This window comes from Hemiscyllium ocellatum, chromosome 18 (assembly GCF_020745735.1).
Source record: "Hemiscyllium ocellatum isolate sHemOce1 chromosome 18, sHemOce1.pat.X.cur, whole genome shotgun sequence".
Taxonomy (NCBI): Eukaryota; Metazoa; Chordata; class Chondrichthyes; order Orectolobiformes; family Hemiscylliidae; genus Hemiscyllium; species Hemiscyllium ocellatum.
Window position 1 is genome coordinate 44910266 of NC_083418.1, and position 16534 is coordinate 44926799.

The following is a 16534-nucleotide window of genomic DNA, read 5'->3' on the forward strand; positions in this document are numbered from 1 at the left end:
GTTTTCTGTGAGTGCACAGAGAAGATATCAGGACATTTAGTGCCACTGATATGTGGCTCATGTACAATTTTTAAAACCAAGTATTTTTTTCCTCCTCTTCTTGCTGCGATAGTATTTAAAATGGCAGAATGGGCTGGTGATTGTTTTGTCAATGGTCCTTCTCCCGTGGTTCACTAGTCATTCTTCTTTCAAAAACTATGTAAAATATCAGGCAGAGAGCCTCATTGTTGTTCAGAGGACTTAGTTCCACACTCACTAAGGGCTGGCTGTGACATAGTGGTAATGTCACTAGATTTGTAATCCAATTTTCGGGGGACATGGGTTTAAAATCTCACAATAACAGATGGTGGAATTTGAATTCAATAAAAATCTGGAACTAAAAGCTGTTTTAATGATGACAATGTAATCACTGTTGATTGTTATAAATACCCATCCAGTTCACTAATGTCCTTTAGGAAAGAAAATTGTCATCCTTAACTGGTCTGGCCTACATGTAACTCTGGATTCCAGACCCACAATAATGTGGTTGATTTTAGCAACCTGCAATGGCCTGGCAAACCATTCAGTTCAAGGGCAGTGAGAGTATTAAATGCTGGCCATTACAGTGACAGCCACATCAGAAAAATGTTTTTAAAATGTTGGAAGCTGTTTTATGTCATGAAAGTGTGTATGAATATAAAAGTGCAGTATGTTCACAATCTACCTCCATCTGTGTCTTGTGTAAGTCAAAAAAACAGTAAATAAGATCACCTTGTCACCTTAGAATTGTTATCTGAAACCCATTCCATTAATAGCAATGTTATCATAGATGGGTGTCCATGTTATTTTTCCCTGCAACTCTCAATTGATTCTATGTATTCTTTCTCCTTCTGTTCCATTTTTATAAATGCATCTCCTTTTGTACTCCAGTTTCTATCCTTGGTCCTACTTTTCTTTGTATCCATCAACTCTTCCATTCCTTCATATGAAATTCAATCCATATGTGACTGAGCATGAAGCACAGGAGAAAGTCTTGCCAACAGAACCTGCAATGATGTCATTGCAAGGAGGTATTAAACCAGCTCCAAAAGAAAAAAAAACAAAGGTGTAATTCAAACATAATTTTACCATGCTCCTTTGTCAATTTTATCAAGTATAGGGAAGACTGTCATTGGAGAAAGTGAGGACTGCAGATGCTGGAGATCAGAGCTGAAAATGTGTTGCTGGAAAAGCGCAGCAGGTCAGGCAGCATCCAAGGAGCAGGAGAATCGACGTTTCGGGCATGAGCTCTTCTTCAGGAATTCCTGAAGACTGTCATTGGGCCTAATATTGGTTTATATTCTGGAAGTTTGGCTCTTTTCGTCAGGTTGCTGGTTATTAGACATACGTGCACTAGTTCTTATTTGAGTAGAGGTGCATTGATATCAAATCTGTAGCGTAAACTTAATATTCAACTAATCAAATGATGGTAACTCATCAAGTCTCAGTTTGTATCTGTCAGTTCTCTTGTAAGCATTATATCTGTAACTTTACTCTCTTTTTTAACATTAAGTCTGCTGTGGGGGAAGCAGACTTAACGCTGATAATTGTGTTTTTTTTCAAATTTCCAGTTGTGCTGTATAATGATATTCACTTCTTTTCTAGATTTTTCTTTCTGGCTCATGTGGAAGCTTTTATTATCGAATCCCTACAATGTGGAAACAGGCCATTTGGCCCAGCAAGTCCACACCAACCCTCCGAAGGGTATCCCATCCAGACCCACTCCCCTATTACTCTACATGGCCCCTGACTAATGTATCTAACCTGCAGATCCCTGAAAACTATGGGCAATTTAGCATGGCCAATTCACCTAATATACACATCATTGGATTGTGGGAGAAAACCCATACAGAGACAGGGTGCAAACTCCACACAGACAGTCAGTGAGGCTGAAACTGAACCTGGTCCCTGGCACTATGAGGCAGCACTGCTAACCACTGAGGCACTGTACCGAGAGCTGAGCAACTGTACTGTTTCTATCTTGACTTTCATCTCCACTACTCTCCATGATAATCTGTCCTTTTGCAACCTCATCTCTCACTTGCATCTGTATTAGCATATGCTTAATCCTAGGATTTTGTTTTTGCTACTTAGAATGGCAGAATTAGGGGTTGACAAATAACAGCTGCAAAGTGGAGACTACAGTTGTCCACTTGATCCATGGATTCCAGGTAGAAGTTGAGGTTACAACATAGAGGTAACAGTTAGGCCTGACAGAGATTGGCCTGATATCAGATCTGCAAGCTGGACCATTTTAGAGCTAAGGGTTTTCCTGTGAGCCTGGCCCAAAGTGACAAACAAACTTAATTACAGTGCACAAGGCATGGCAAGAATTCCTCACCAATGGAATATATCTACAGAAAATATTCACATGCAAATTAATAATACCCACTTTCACTTAGCTCCACACTTGTCACTATTACTTTGCTGTAATAGTTACTAATCTTCACACATAGCTTGTATTCCTTTGGCATTTTATTCCTTGCGTTGTCCTTTGATAGTGTTCTTATGTTCAATGCGCACTCAATCGTGCACTTTATGCACTATGTATCTAGATGAATTGGCAGTTGTGTTTAGACTACAAGGAATAGATTAACATTGTATTTTTTCTGGTCCCATTTCAATTCAGGGTGTGCAGTCTGATCTAACACAGGAATACAAAGCTAGCTCAAATCTCACTGCTCCAAGTTCTTCACAATGAAGCACAATGAAGCAGGTCTGCAGCAAGATACTAAACATGTTGCTTACCCAGCCACCCACCACTGTCAAACTTCTCTCAACTGCTAAACCAACATATGCACATGATGAGATTAATGTGAAAAGGATATTATATTGTTAATTCTTTAGGCCGCATTTAGCCTGAGCTCCCTTGAGCTTTACTCCAATGCTTTACCCCCATTAACCTGCAAGTCTTAATATCCAGTTTTAGTTCTAATACTTAATGTCTGTTGGAGTATTTGATCAATATGGTAATCCTTCCACATTTTTGAATTTACAATATATGAGGTTGAGTACAATTTATCATGAGGTAGTACAAATTAGGGGTTAATAATCAATTTAAGCACAAACATCCAACAACTCTGAACTAGTCTATGAACCAGCTGCAAATGAACCTTGACATCATGGTAATTGCAACCCACACAAACAGAGGGGTGCAGTCACATCAGAATGCAGGCTGCTTGGGGGACTTTCAAAGTGAGGTGAAGGACCATGGGAAATTGAATACGTACACAGATAAAAGAGTTCAAATTATTTTTTATTTGAAGTAATAACTAAATGCTTTTGAGGTAGGGGCTGTAAGGCACCTTGTAACAATGGAGTTAAACAGCAGCATGAGTGCCGAGGGAAGAGGGCAACCTGAGTATCTGAAATGTCAAACCTGCTTCCCACTATAATTTTGAATTGAGATGAAAGATTTATCTCAAAAATAACAGTTATGATAACAATACACAACCTGATTGTCATCTCTTCCAGTTACATTCCGACCCGGGTATCCTGGGGGAGGGATCATGCCATGTCCACAGCTATTTTCGACGTATTTTAAGAGAGGTGGGCACCGCAGAAGGTGACGTTTCTTATTTCTCCCTCCAATTCTATTATGATTCTGCCCTCTTCCTGTCTCCCTACCATTCCCTTTTGTTGCCAACATCTTTGAATGCAAATTGGTCATTAATTAGAATGATAGGCAATTTAGTAGTGAAGAATAAAGGAGAAAAGTAACAAGGGGGACTTGGTGGTGGATCAAAAATAATAGTGGCTAAGAGCACTCCTGGATATAAAAAGAAAAAGGAAGAGTAATGCTACAAAAATAATTAGCACAAAAATTTGCGATCACCTTCCAATTCTGTTTTGATTTAGCCCCTTCCTCTTTTCTTACTGGCTTTGAAAAAATAAATACAAATCTCCCAGCACAACCATTTATTCTCTGGTGTTGCATAGTCTATAGACTACACAAATGTTGGTTTTGGGCATTTGAATCCACTATTTAAATACTTTAAAAAATCTTTTACTCTTCCTTTGATGACACTTCAGTCCCACACCCTTACCTTTGGGTATCTGGTGTGGAAGATGCAGGAGTATTAAAGAACCTCCACATGTGTCTCATCAAAATGGCCATCAACAGGTCCGGGTAGTGGAGGCATTATCATTCCTGACTGGGCCTTGCCCTCTCCCAGGGCTACATTTGTGCCCGAATGTCTTTGGAAATGGAGCCCGTAGTGTCCACCAACACACTTTATGCCTTTACAGAGACCTGGGTACAGCAGAGGGTGCAATGCAGCATTTTCTCCTCCACCTCCATTTTAATTTGGCCCCTCACTATCTTTCTCTCATTTATATTGTCATTGCACCACCCCTGACAGGCTTTGCACAAAATTCCTCATTAATTAGAAATATGGGTGACCTTGTGGCAATCAAACAGAAAAAAGACATTCTTTAGATAAAAAAGAAAACAATAAAAATGTTATCCCCTTAAATTCCTTTTTTTGAAGCCCCTTCTTGTTTTCCTACCATTCTCTTTTGTTGTTGTGGTGCCCCAGGTGGGTAGTACTTGTAATTCACACAAACCTTTCAACTGTTTGTTCTACATTGCTATGGAGCCCAAGGATTACATATGCATTGGCTGATGGAGATTGCATTCATTTTTGTAATTATTTGAAGAATTTGTTGGGTTTTTTTGGTTGTACTTCAGGCCCATGCTCTTGATCTTTGGGGTGGGCAAGTCACAAAATTTCTTTGTGGGCCTGCTCCTGGGTCCCATTAAAGTAATCATCAGGGGGATCCAAGATGGCGCGATCTGAGAAGATCGCACTACAGAGCTCTGTATCACAGCACAAACGGGATGAACCTTTAACCCGCCCAACCCAGATCATTGTGACATCTTGGGACTCTGGGAAGATCATGAGTCCCAAAAACTTCAAAAATTAACTTACCTCTGATTCCAGCCATTCAGAGATGCAGTAAAACGGAGGAGGAGCATCCGAGGCCGGGTCTGCAGTTCAGGCTGCAGGATCCTCATAGTCGATTACTTTCCAGGGTCTGGTGAACAAGCTCGCGAAATCTCATGAGATGCTGGGGAAACAGATTGAAGAGAAGCTGGCTTCAAACTCTCTCATGCTGAAGAATCATGAGCAGCAGCTGGGAGACGTGGAGAAGAGGACAGCTGAAGTGGAGCATAGGGTCACAGTGCTGGAAGTTCATCCAGGGATAGGATCCAAGCCCTGGAGATGTAGGTCTGTAATTTGTGCAACCAAGTGGATGATCTTGAGAACAGCGGCAGTAGACAAAACATTCGGATCATCGGTCTGCCTGAGGGTAAGGAAGGTGAGCGACCTGCAGAATTTTTTGAGGATTGGCTGCCGAAATTCCTTAACTTAGAGGCCGACATGAGAGGATTGAAGATAGAGAGGGCTCACTAGGTCACAGCGTGGAGATTGGGTCTGGGTCAACGTTCTCATCCTCTTCTGGTGCAGATCCATCATTACCAGGATAAGGAGAGAGTCATGGAGACTTCCAGAGTCCAGGGGCAGGATCCAAAGGCCCTAATTTATGAGGGTTCTAAGATCATGTTATTTCAGGACTTCTCAGCAGCAGTGATCCAGAAACAAAAGTCCTATGACAGTGTCAAGAGAAGACTGAGGGAGCTTGGGATTCAGTATTCCCTAAGGTATCTGGTGATGCTTCGGATCACCTGAGATGGATCCATACATCTCTTTGACATGTTGGAGATTTCCTGATGAAGGGCTTATGCTCGAAACGTCGAATTCTCTATTCCTGAGATGCTGCCTGGCCTGCTGTGCTTTGACCAGCAACACATTTGCAGTGGTGGACAAATTAACCTAATTTGAACAATTTTAGTATATATAAATAGTGTTGTTTGGGTATGTCTTTATCATTTTGTAAAAGAAACAGAGGATGTCCACTTAAACTTTATTTTCTTTCCTTCTACTGATAATAATTGGTTTTAAACTATGGTTGGTGGCGGTTGAGATGTACATTTTCAATTTCTAAGTTAGAATATACTAAAGGGTGGTTGGGGTATTTATTTCCCCTTTTTAACAAAAAAAGTGTTTTTTTATTCATATTGGTATTCTATGGGGTGTTTACTCTTTTTTTGTTTGTGTCTGTGGTGCGGCTGTAGCTGGGAGAAGTGAAGGTGCTTGAGATGATTAGATGTCTACTTATGGGCAGTTTGGGATGGGTTGTTGCCTGCTCTGAGCAGGGGGTGAGTTCCCCTATTCAGTACTGTTGGCACTTTATACGTTAGTTTGTTTTTTTGTTTTTTGTTGTTATTAATTTTTAATCGCTTTTTAGATTTGTTAAATTCAGTAGTTTTAGTTTCTGTAGTTTTTGTATTTGGTGGGTCATGTAACATTAAGGCTCAGCAGTTTGTGGTTCAGGTTCCTCCTTTCTGGACTTTCAATGTTATTGCAGAAGGTTATGGCTAATGACTTGATTAAATGGTGTACCTGGAAAATCAAGGGAAGTTATTCACCAATTAAGAGGAAGAAGGTACTCTTGAGTCTTAGAAAGGAGAAGGTGGATATTGCTTTGTTACAGGAGACACATGTAAGATGATAAAGAGCACCTGAAATTACAGCAGAATGGCTTTGACCATCATTTAATACCAGAAGTAGGGGAGTAGCTATATTGGTTAGGAAGAATCTCCCATTTAAGCTGTTAGGGTATGCTAAAGCCACACACGGGAGGTTTGTAATTCTTCAAGCCTTGATAAATGGGGAAGAATATAGTGTTTTAAATGTTCATTGTCCTCTAGCTCATCCTCTTAAATTTTTGGTAGACGCTTTTCCTAAACTGATCAGTCTCGAGTCCTGGGAGTTATAGGGAGAAATTTTAACTGTCTCATGGATCCCACAGTAGACAGGTTGTCCAAAGATCTCTCGATACCCTCTGTACAAACTAAACAGTTAGTGGGTCTGTGTCGGGAGTTAGGGTTGATGGACGTCTGGAGGTGCCTCCGCACTACAGGTAAAAAATTTACGTTTTTTTCCAATCCGCACAGATGTCACACTAGGATTGATTTTTTTCTGACCCCTGCAGTAACCCTGGATTTAGTGGCATCTTGTTCAATTGGTAATATTACCATCTCTGATCGTGCTCCAATGTACCTTATGGTTAAGATTAAGGATGTTAGAGTGGGTTCAAGGTACTGGCGAATGGATCCTGTTATCCTCAAGGATAACAAGTTCGTAGAGCATTTCTCTCGGGAATTTCGGGTGTTCCTAGACATTAACTTAGGCTCAGTTGGTAGCTCATCCGTCCTCTGGAAACCTGCCAAAGCCTATGCTAGGGGGTTAGTTATTTCAAATTCGGTAGGAAGCAGCAGAAGGGTGAGCAGCAACATCTCCATGAAGCACAGTTGAAGGCAGCCGAGAAGGCCTACTTTGACAGACCCTCATTGGTCACAGAGGATTATGGCGCTGCGGTCTGCATTCAATTCAGTGCTCACACAGACGGCAAAGAAGGAGCTGGTTTTTGCAAAGCAAAGTTATATGAGCATGGTGACAAGCCAGGCAAATACTTAGGGTATCTCGCCAGAACAAGGAGTGCCCACAAGCCATTATGGCGATTAGGGAAGGGTCTGGGAACCTAACATGTGATTCTATGAAGATTAATGTGGCGTTCCAGAGATGTTACTCTAAGTTATACCAAACCGAAGATTGTAGGGAGGGGCAGGCCAAAATGGAAATTTTTTTTAGGGATCTGAAGCTCCTGGGTGTGACTCCCGAACAACCATCCTTTATCAAAGCAAAAAGTGAAGCTGTGAGGCAGCTTCAGAGTGGAAAGGCGCCCGATCCTGACAGACTTCCCAGTGAGTTCTATAAGGAATTTGTAAGTATACCGTCAGGCCCGATGCTGAATATGTTTAATGATTCATACAGTCATGGTTGTCTCCCATCATCTGTGAGAGAGGCCAATATTTCACTTATCCTTAAAACCAGGAAACACCTGGAATACTGTGCTTCATACTGGCCCATCTCACTCTTAAATGTAGACTTTAAAGTCCTTTCTATGACTCTCGCATTAAGGCTGGAGACTGTGTTACCTTCTATTATTAAAAAGGATCAGACGGGTTTCATAAAGGGTCACAGATACTCCAATAATGTTGGGAGGTTGCTTAATGTAATTCAAGCATGCCAACAACAGTCAACACAGGGATTGGTGATTTCTCTAGATGCAGACAGGGCATTTGACCGAGTTGAGTGGCCATACCTTTTCTATACTTTGGAGCGGTTTGGTTTGGGTGAAGTCTTTATAAGATGGGTAAAGGTTCTCTACGGTGACCCTCTCATGGCGGTCATCACCAACAGGTTACGATCAAGCAATTTTAATATTTTTAGGGGCAGCTGGCAACCTTTCATCATTGCTTTTTATGTTGGTGATTGAACCATTGGGCGGAGGTCATCTGTGGGGATCCTAATATATCAGCTCCAGAAGTGGGGTCAAAATTACGTAAGATTTCGTTGTATGCAGACGATGTCCTAACTTTTTTGACAAACCCAGCAGTTTCAGTGCCTCGCCTGATACAATGCATTCGCGTTTGGTGATTTTTCAGAGTACAAGATTAATTTTGCAAAATCAGAGGCTATACCTATGGGTGGTCTTACGAAGGAACTAGGTCTTGAAGGATACTATAGGTTCCCATTTAGGTGGTCACAGCTGGGTTTTGTGTATTTGGGCATATTCATTACTCCAGTTCTGGCTCGGCTGTTCAAAGCCAATTTTATCCAATTATAGAGTCATACAGATGTACAGCATGGAAACAGAGCTTTCAGTCCAACTCATCCATGCCGACCAGATATCCCAATCCAATCTAGTCCCACCTGCCAGCACCCGGCCCATATCCCTCCAAACTTTTCCTATTCATGTACCCATCCAAATGCCGTTTAAATGCTGCAATTGTACCAGCCTCCACCACTTCCTCTGGCAGCTCATTCCATACACATACCACCCTCTGCGTGAAAAGGTTGCCCCTTAGGGCATTTTTATATCTTTCCCCTCTCACCCTAAACCTATGCCCTCTAGTTCTTGACTCCCCCACCCCAGGGAAAAGACTTTGTCTATTTATCCTATCCATGCCCCTCTTAATTTGGTAAATCTCTATGAGGTCATCCCTCAGCCTCCGACAGTCCAGGGAAAACAGCCCCAGCCTGTCCAGCCTCTCCCTGTAGCTCAAATCCTCCAACCCTGGCAAACTCCTTGTAAATCTTTTCTGAACTCTTTCAAGTTTCACAACATCTTTCCCGTAGGAAGGAGACCAGAATTGCATGCAATATTCCAACAGTGGCCTAACCAATGTCCTGTACAGCTACAACATCACCTCCCAACCCCTGTACTCAATACTCTGACCAATAAAAGAAAGCATACCAAACGCCTTCTTCACTATCCTATCTACCTGTGACTCCACTTTCAAGGAGCTATGAACCAGCACTCCAAAGTCTCTTTGTTCAGCAACACTCCCTAGGACCTTACCATCAAGTGTATAAGTCCTGCTAAGATTTGCTTTTCCAAAATGCAGCACCTCGCTTTTATCTGAATTAAACTCCATCTCAGCCCATTGGCTCATCTGATCAAGATCCTGTTGTAATCTGAGATAACCTTCTTCTCTGTCCACTACACCTCCAATTTTGGTGTCATCTGCAAACTTACCAACTGTACTTCTTATGCTCGCACCCAAATCTCTGATGTAAATGACAAAGAGTAGAGAACCCAGCACCGATCCTTGTGGCATTCCACAGGTCACAGGCCTCAGGTCTGAAAAACAACCCTCCGCCATCACCCTCTGTCTTCTACCTTTGAGCCAGTTCTGTATGCAAATGGCTAGTTCTCCCTTTATTCCGTGAGCTCTAACCTTGCTAACCAGTTTCCCATGGGGAACCCTGTCGAACACCTTACTGAAGTCCATATAGATCACAACTACCGCTCTGCCCTCATCAATTCTCCTTGTTACCTCTTCAAAAAACTCAGTCAAGCTTGTGGGACATAATTTCCTACGCACAAAGCCGTGTTGACTATTCCTAATCATTCCTTGCCTTTCCAAATACATGTACATCCTGTCCCTCAGGATTCCATCCAACAACTTGCCCACCTCCAACGTCAGGCCCAATGATCTGTAGTTCCCTGACTTCTCCTTACCGTCCTTTTTAAACAGTGGCACCATGTTAGCCAACCTCCAGTCTTCTGGCGCCTCACCTGTGACTATCGATGTTACAAATATCTCAGCAAGATATCAAAGCCTCCCGTGCAAGATGCCCCTTTACCAGTTTGCTGTTTTTGGACAAAATAAGGACAGTTAGGGAATATTGCCATAACCCAATAGTTTTCAAAACTGTTAAAGCATGGAGAGCAATTCGGCAGAGTGAAAGCAATATTGGCAAAACATCTTTGTTTACACCTTTAGTGGGTGTGCCAGATTTTCAACTGAATATGATAGATTCAGGATTTAAACTTTGGGCAGCTAGGGGTGTGTCTTGCATGGGTGATGTATTTGAGGGAGACAGAATGATGTCTTTCAATCAGTTAGTACAGAAGTACGAGTTATCTAATAGAGACCTCTTTTGTTTTGTTTTTCAAGTTAGGGATTTTATTCAAAAAACTACCACAATTTTGACTGATCCCTACAAATCCGACAGAGAGAGAAGTGTGCTAAGTCCTAAGAGTACACTTTCTGTCAGCATTTTATATCATCAACTGGGGGAGTGCCCCCTCAGATGAGTTTGATCGACTTTGCAGGATGTGAGAGAGAGAGAGAGCTGGGTGTTGAAGTCTCTTTAGAGGCATGGGAGGATATTTGGGAGAATGCAAGGAAGATATCAATTTGCAATAGGACCCATGCTTTACAGTTGAAGATTCTCCACAGGGTCCACTTGGCTCCGGACCGTTTGTCAAAATTTAAACCAGGGGTATCTTCAACATGTCCCAAGTGCAAGGTCTGCACGGGCACTCTTACCCATTGTCTCTGGTCTCGCGATAGGCTTCAAACATATTGGAGTGCTGTGGCGGGCGCTACGGAGAGGATTTTGGGTGTAAGGGTGGAGAAGGACCCTATCTCGCTCCTTTTGCCTGCCCTCTGTATTTCCTGCAGACTTGCATAAGAAAATGCTTTTCAATAAAACATAGAACAATACAGCACAGAACAGGCCCTTTGGCCCACGATGTTGTGCCGAACATTTGTCCTAGCTTAAGCACCTATCCATGCACCTATCCAATTGCCGCTTAAAGGTCACCAATGATTCTGACTCTGCCACTCCCACAGGCAGCGCATTCCATGCTCCCACCACTCTCTGGGTAAAGAACCTACCCCTGACATCCCCCCTATTCCTTCCACCCTTCTCCTTAAATTTATGTCTCGTTGTAACACTCTGTTGTACCCAGGGAAAAAGTCTCTGACTGTCTACTCTATCTATTCCCCTGATCATCTTATAAACCTCTATCAAGTCACCCCTCATCCTTCGCCGATCCAATGAGAAAAGGCCTAGCACTCTCAACCTATCCTTGTACGATCTATTCGCCATTCCAGGCAACAGCCTGGTAAATCTCCTCTGCACCCTCTCCAAAGCTTCCACATCTTTCCTAAAGTGAGGCGACCAGAACTGCACACAGTACTCCAAATGTGACCTTACCAAGGTCCTGTACAGCTGCAACATCACAACTCTTGAATTCAATCCCTCTGCTAATGAACGCTAATACACCATAGGCCTTCTTACAAGCTCTATCCACCTGAGTGGCAACTTTCAAAGAGCAATGAGCTTAGACCCCAAGATCCCTCTGCTCCTCCACCTTACTAAGAACCCTACTGTTAACCCTGTATTCCGCATTCTTATTTGTCCTTCCAAAATGGACAACCTCACACTTGACAGGGTTGAATTCCATCTGCCACTCCTCAGCCCAGCTCTGCATCATATCTAAGCCCCTTTGCAGCTGACAACAGCCCTCCTCACTATCCACAACTCCCCCAATCTTCGTATCGTCTGCAAATTTACTGACCCACCCTTCGACTCCCTCTTCCAAGTCATTAATAAAAATTACAAACAGCAGAGGACCCAGAACTGATCCCTGCGGAACTCCACTTGTAACTGGGCTCCAGGCTGAATATTTACCATCTACCACCACTCTCTGACTTCGACCGGTTATCCATTTCTCTATCCAACTGGCCAAATTTCCCACTATCCCATGCCTCCTGACTTTCCACATAAGCCTACCATGGGGAACCTTATCAAATGCCTTACTAAAATCCATGTACACTACATCCACTGCTCTACCCTCATCCACTTGCTTGGTCACCTCCTCAAAGAATTCAATAAGACTTGTAAGGCAAGACCTACCCCTCACAAATTCGTGCTGGCTGTCCCTAATCAAGCAGTGTCTTTCCAGATACTCATAAATCCTATCCCTCAGTACCCTTTCCATTACTTTGCCTACCACTGAAGTAAGACTAACTGGCCTGTAATTCCCAGGGTTATCCCTATTCCCTTTTTTGAACAGGGGCACAACATTCGCCACTCTCCAGTCCCCTGGTACCACCCCTTTGACAGTGAAGACAAAAAGATCATTGCCAATGGCTCTGCAATTTCCTCTCTTGCTTCCCACATAATCCTAGGATATATCCCGTCAGGCCCGGGGACTTGTCTATCCTCAAGTTTTTCAAAATGCCCAACATATCTTCCTTCCTAACGAGTATCTCCTCTAGCTTACCAGTCCATTTCATACTCTCCTCTTCAACAATACGGTCCCTCTCATTTGTAAATACTGAAGAAAAGTACTCATTCAAGACCTCTCCTATCTCTCCCGACTCAATACACAGTCTCCCACTGCTATCCTTGATCGGACCTACCCTCATTCTCGTCATTCTCATGTTTCTCACATACACATAAAAGGCCTTGGGTTTATCCTTGATCCTACCCGCCAAAGATTTTTCATGCCCTCTCTTAGCTCTCCTAATCCCTTTCTTCAGCTCCCTCCTGGCTATCCTGTATCCCTCCAACGCTCTGTCTGAACCTTGTTTCCTTAACCTTATGTAAGGCTCCTTCTTCCTCTTTAATAGACATTCAACCTCCCTCATCAACCAAGGTTCCCTCACATGACCATCTCTTTCCTGCCTGACAGGTACATACATATCAAGGACACGTCGTATCTATTCCTTGAAAAAGTTCCACATTTCAATGCCATCCTTCCCTGACAGCCTATGCTCCCAACTTATGCTCCTCAGCTCCTGTCTTGCAGCATTGTATTTACCCTTCCCCCAATTGTAAAACCTACCCTGTGGCACGCACCTATCTCTCTCCATAACCAAGGTGACAGTCACAGAATTGTGGTCACCATCACCAAAATGCTCACCCACTAACAAGCCCATCACTTGTCCCCATTCGTTACCTAGTACCAAATCCAATATGGCCTCCCCTCTGGTCGGACAATCTACATACTGAGTTAGAAAAGCTTCCTGGACACACTGCACAAACACCACCCTGTCCAATCTACTTGATCTAAAGAGCTTCCAATCAATATTTGGGAAGTTGAAATCGCCCATGACTACTACCCTGTGACTTCTGCACCTTTCCAAAATCTGTTTCCCAATCTGTTTCTCCACATCTCTGCTGCTATTGAGGGGCCTGTAGTAAACACCCAACAAGGTGACTGCTCCTTTCCTATTTCTGACTTGAGCCCATACTACCTCCAAAGGCAGATCTCCCCCTTGAACTGCCTTTCTGCAGCCATTATGCCATTTCTAATTAGCAACGCCACACCTCCTCCTTTTTTAACCACCCTCCCTAATCTTACTGAAACATCTGTAACCAGGAACCTCCAACAACCATTCCTGTCCCTCTTCTATCCATGTTTCCGTGATCGCCACAACATCGTAGTCCCAAGTACCAATCCACGCCTTACGTTCACCCACCTTATTTCTGATACTCCTTGCGTTGAAGTATACACACTTGAGCCCATCTCTGTGTCCGTAAGTATTCCCTGTCAGTGCCATCTTCTCCACAGCCTCCCTACATTCTTGGACATCCTGAAAAACAGCCAACCTACTTGCTGGACTACAAGTCCGGATCCCATCCCCCTACCAAATTAGTTTAAACCCCCCCGAAGAGTGCTAGCAAACCTACCTCCCAGGATATTGGTGCCCTTCTGATTCAGGTGCAACCCGTCCATATTCTCACATTCTGTGCAAGAAAGAATATCTTGCTAAGTGGGATATCTGAAAACCCCCCCGGGCCTGTTGGGTTGGCGAAAGATTTTTAAGGAGCATATTCCCCTGGATTTCCTCACAAATATGGTACACCACAAACTGAGAATTTTTATAAGACATGACTGCCCTTTTTGGAATATCTGGACGAAGGGCTTATGCCCGAAACGTTGATTCTCCTGTTCCTTGGATGCTGCCTGACCTGCTGCACTTTTCCAGCAACACATTTTCAGCACTGATTTATCTGCCACACTAACAAGGGCTTTTATATAGCCATAAAACAATTGTGTTTTATGAGATCAATATCCAGGGAAGAGGAACTATGAACATATGGGTACTTTGTTTGGCTGGGCTAAGTTATTACTATTTATTAGTTTGTTGTTGGTTTTTTTTATTTAGTTAAATAGCTAGTTTGGTTTTTTTTTATTCTATACTTTCCTATATATCTTTAAACATTTGTACATGAAGATGGGTTGGGGTTTTATTATATGTTTGGAATTCTATTGTTTTGCATTTGTTGTAATATTAAAAAATCTATTTTTCCAATAAAAGTATATATTTTTTAAAAAGTAATCATCAACAGGTCCAGGCAGCAAGTCATGGTGGAGGCTTGTAATTCCTGACTGACTGCCTCTTCCATAGCTACATTTGTGTCCTGGTGTCCGTAGAGAGGAAACATGCTGGTAACTAGAAGCTTTTAGACACAGATGGGCACCACAGGGGTTAGAGTGCATTATCTCCCACTGCACCATTATTCTGCTTTAGTTTCCTCCCTTGTTTTCCCATCTTTGTTAAAAAACAACACTAACCATTAGTTTAACCAATCAATGCATTACTGAATACAATGAACCCAGACAAATAAAGTACATTATACTCTGCTTATGCACTTAAAATTTGAAAAAAAAACACTTCAGTAGAAGTGCCATTTCTCTAAGTTAAACAATGAAAATTTGTTGCAACATCAATAAAACACATCTTTATTGTAAATACTGTATAATCAACATTAATGCTGATAATCTGAATATGGGCAAAGATGGCAGCACCAGCATTCAAGGCAAGAGCTAGGTAAAATGTTGGTCCAGTTCTGACCAATATTAAGTGAAGTCTAGCAGAAAATATATTCATTAGTAGCAAGCATGGACATTAGCACTGTCCAATTGTCTGCCAGCATTTACTGTCAAAACATACCAGTGATTATAATTTGCACTGTTCTTTTTGCATTCTTGCTTCATTGTAAAGACAACGAATATTATTTTGAAGAACAGCTAATGTTATATAGGAAAATAGCCTGGACTTTACACCAGTATCTACAAATAATAATGAAGTGAACTACTGCTTAATTGGGTTTTATGTTGTTGAAAATGTGTTGCTGGAAAAGCGCAGCAGGTCAGGCAGCATCCAAGGAACAGGAGATTCGATGTTTCGTGTGTTGTTGGTCAAGGATTAAATATTGGCCAGCACACCACAGAATTTGAATAGTATCATCCAAATATGTAGCTGGAATTTTCGATTTCATCTCAAAGGGATTATATCAGATAATGCACATACTTCACTTGCCTATTCTGCACTGAATTGTTAGCCTAAAGTATATGTCAATTTTCTGGAGTGAGAACACCCATAACTTCTTAACTCAGATGCAGAGTCGTCTGTGATCACAGTAAACTAAACTAAAAAGTGGTATTAGGATAGGAGAATGAAAAGATGAAGGAATAAGAATAAAATCTTAAAGCACACAAATATCCAACACAAGTGTCAAAGAATGAGTATTTCCCAATGTAGTGCATTTTCACCACAACAGTTATTAGATGGTCAGTTCTATGGTTACTTTGTTTGGAAAAGAATAACTTTGTATAATTACAATGGACTGTATTTCATATTTCTCCCAATGATTAGAATTACAAAATAAAACAAGGGGTCTAAGTTGCATTGTGCATTACAATTAGGCAAAACATTTTCCTGTTCAAAGTTACTTAAAGCTTATGCAAACAGTGTATTCAAGGGACTAAATGTTTGTTATTTTCCATCCTGGCAGCATTAGCTCTGCCAATCCATACTTCATTTGCATACAAAATGCTTCATTCCAGCAATCAATGAGAGAGCTGTATTTAGAGCTTATCACAAACATGCAGCGATCGGATTCTTCAGCCTTCTCGTTAAATTCTGGTGATGCATAACAAAACAAAAAGACTGGAGAACTGGAAACTGTGCATGGGATTTAGAGATGCCTTCACTTCATTTCAGACAATGTGTCAGAAAAAAGAAACATCACTGTTTATCCACAGGGACGTACGCATCTTAAACCAAAAAGGT